At 41.1% G+C, this 2,856-nt stretch overlaps 1 non-coding gene across 1 annotated transcript; it reads left to right on the plus strand.

The window, feature by feature from the left end:
• The first annotated feature begins 2,055 nt into the window (after positions 1–2,055).
• LOC112774845 (small nucleolar RNA R71) lies at positions 2,056–2,163 on the plus strand. Its single transcript, XR_003189304.1, has one exon. It is a non-coding gene; the product is annotated as a small nucleolar RNA R71 (small nucleolar RNA).
• The last annotated feature ends 693 nt before the right edge of the window (positions 2,164–2,856 follow it).

Genomic DNA, 2,856 nt, shown 5'->3' on the forward strand with positions numbered 1-2,856 from the left:
TTTAAACGCCGAACTGATGCTTGTTCTGGGCGTTCAACGCCCAGATGCAGCATATTTTTGGTGTTGAACGCCAGCTTCATGCTTGTTTCTGGCGTTCAGCGCCAGCTCCATGCTCTATTCTGGCGTTGAACGCCAGACAGATGCTCCTTACTGGCGTTTGAACGCCAGTGAACTCCTTCTCCAGGGTGTGCTGTTTTTTTATTTTTCTTCAATTTTTTCAGTTATTTTTGTGACTCCACATGATCATGAACCTATGAAGACATATAACTAATAAAAAATATAATTAGATAAATAAAAATTGGGTTGCCTCCCAACAAGCACTTCTTTAATGTCAATAGCTTGACAGTGGGCTCTCATGGAGCCTCACAGATGTTCAGAGCATTGTTGAGACTCCCCAACACCAAACTTAAAGTTTGGATATGGGAGTTCAACACTAAACTTAGAATTTGGTTGTGGCCTCCCAACACCAAACTTAGAGTTTGACTGTGGGGGCTCTAGTTGACTCTGTTTTGAGAGAAGCTTACTGTTCCTCTTTCCCATGTTTACAGAAGGATGTCCTTGAGTTTTAAACACAAGGGAGTACTCATTCAATTGAAGGACTAGTTCACCTCTGTCAACATCAATCACAGCTCTTGCTGTGGCTAGGAAGGGTCTTCCAAGGATGATGGATTCATCCTCATCCTTCCCAGTATCAAGGAATATGAAATCAGCAGGGATGTAAAGGCCTTCAACCTTTACTAATATGTCCTCTACTTGTCCATAAGCCTATTTTCTTGAATTGTCTGCCATCTCTAATGAGATTTTAGCAGCTTGCACCCCAAAGATTCCCAGTTTCTCTATTACAGAGAGGGGCATGAGGTTTATCCCTGAACCAAGGTCACACAGAGCCTTTTCAAAGATCATGGTGCCTATGGTACAAGGTATTAGGAACTTTCCAGGATCCTGTTTCTTCTGAGGCAATCTCAGTTGATCCAATGCATTCAGTTCATTGGTGAACAGGGGAGGTTCATCTCCCCAAGTCTCATTACCAAATAAATTGGCATTCAGCTTCATGATTGCACCAAGGAACTTAGCAACTTGCTCTTCAGTAACATCCTCATTCTCTTCAGAAGAAGAATACTCATCAGAGCTCATGAAGGGCGTAAGGAGGTTCAATGGAATCTCTATGGTCTCTAGATGAGTCTTAGATTCCTTTGGTTCCTCAAAGGGAAACTCCTTATTGATCACTAGACGTCCCAGGAGGTCTTCCTCACTGGGATTCACGTCCTCCTCCTCTCTTGTGGGTTCGGCCATGATGGTCATTTCAATGGCCTTGCACTCTCCTTTTGGATTTTCTTCTATATTGCTTGGGAGAGTACTAGGAGGTGTTTCAGTGATCCTTTTACTCAGTTGGCCCACTTGTGTCTCCAAATTTCTAATGGAGGACCTTGTTTCATTCATGAAACTCACAGTGGCCTTAGATAGATCAGAGACCAAGTTTGCTAAATTAGAGGTATTTTGTTCAGAGTTCTCTATCTGTTGCTGAGGAGATGATGGAAAAGGTTTACTACTGTTAAACCTGTTTCTTCCACCATTATTAAAGCCTTGTTGAGGCTTTTGTTGATCCTTCCATGAGAGATTTGGGTGATTTCTCCATGAGGGATTATAGGTGTTTCCATATGATTCACCCATGTAATTTACCTCTGCTATTGCAGGGTTCTCAGGATCATAAGCTTCTTCTTCAGAAGATGCCTCTTAAGTACTGTTGGATGCAACTTGCATTCCATTCAGACTCTGAGAAATCATATTGACTTGCTGAGTCAATATTTTATTCTGAGCCAATATGGCATTCAGAGTATCAATTTCAAGAACTCCCTTCTTCTGAGGCGTCCCATTACTCACAGGATTCCTCTCAGAATTGTACATGAACTGGTTATTAGCAACCATGTCAATGAGTTCTTGAGCTTCTGCAGGTGTTTTCTTTAGGTGAATGGATCCACCTGCAGAAGTATCCAATGATATCTTAGCTAATTCAGACAGACCATCATAGAATATATTCAGAATGGTCCATTCTGAAAGCATATCAGAAGGACACTTTTTTGTCAGTTCCTTGTATCTCTCCCAAGCTTCATAGAGGGATTCACCTTCTTTCTGTCTGAAAGTTTAAACATCCACTCTAAGCTTGCTCAGCTTTTGAGGAGGAAAGAACTTGGATAAGAAAGCCGTGACCAGCTTATCCCAAGAGTTCAGGCTATCTTTGGGTTGAGAGTCCAACCACACTCTAGCTCTGTCTCTTACAGCAAAAGGGAAAAGCATGAGCCTGTAGACTTCAGGATCTACTCCATTAGTCTTAACAGTATAACAGATCTACAAAAATTTAGTTAAAAACTGAAAAGGATCTTCAGATGGAAGTCCATGAAACTTGCAATTCTGCTGCATCAGAAAAACTAATTGAGGTTTCAGCTCAAAGTTGTTTGCTCCAATAGTAGGGATGGAGATGCTTCTTCCATGTAAATTGGAATTAGGTGTAGTAAAGTCACCAAGCATTCTCCTTGTATTATTATTATTTTCAGCTGCCATCTCCTCTTCCTGTTCAAAAATTTCTGAAAGGTGCTTGCTGGATTGTTGTAATTTAGCTTCTCTTAGTTTCCTCTTCAGAGTCCTTTCAGGTCCTGGATCTGCTTCAACAAGAATATTCTTGTCCTTGCTCCTGCTCATATGAAAAAGAGGGAACAGAAAAATAATAATAGGGATCCTTTTTACCAAAGTATAGAGGTCCCTGTGTGAGTAGAAGAAAAGAAGAAGAAAAGAATGTAATGTAAGGAAAGAAACACAAGGGTGAGGAGAGCAGAGATGTGAGATGAAGAGAAGTGTTGG

The sequence above is a fragment of the Arachis hypogaea genome, chromosome 18 (assembly GCF_003086295.3).
Source record: "Arachis hypogaea cultivar Tifrunner chromosome 18, arahy.Tifrunner.gnm2.J5K5, whole genome shotgun sequence".
Classification (NCBI taxonomy): domain Eukaryota; kingdom Viridiplantae; phylum Streptophyta; class Magnoliopsida; order Fabales; family Fabaceae; genus Arachis; species Arachis hypogaea.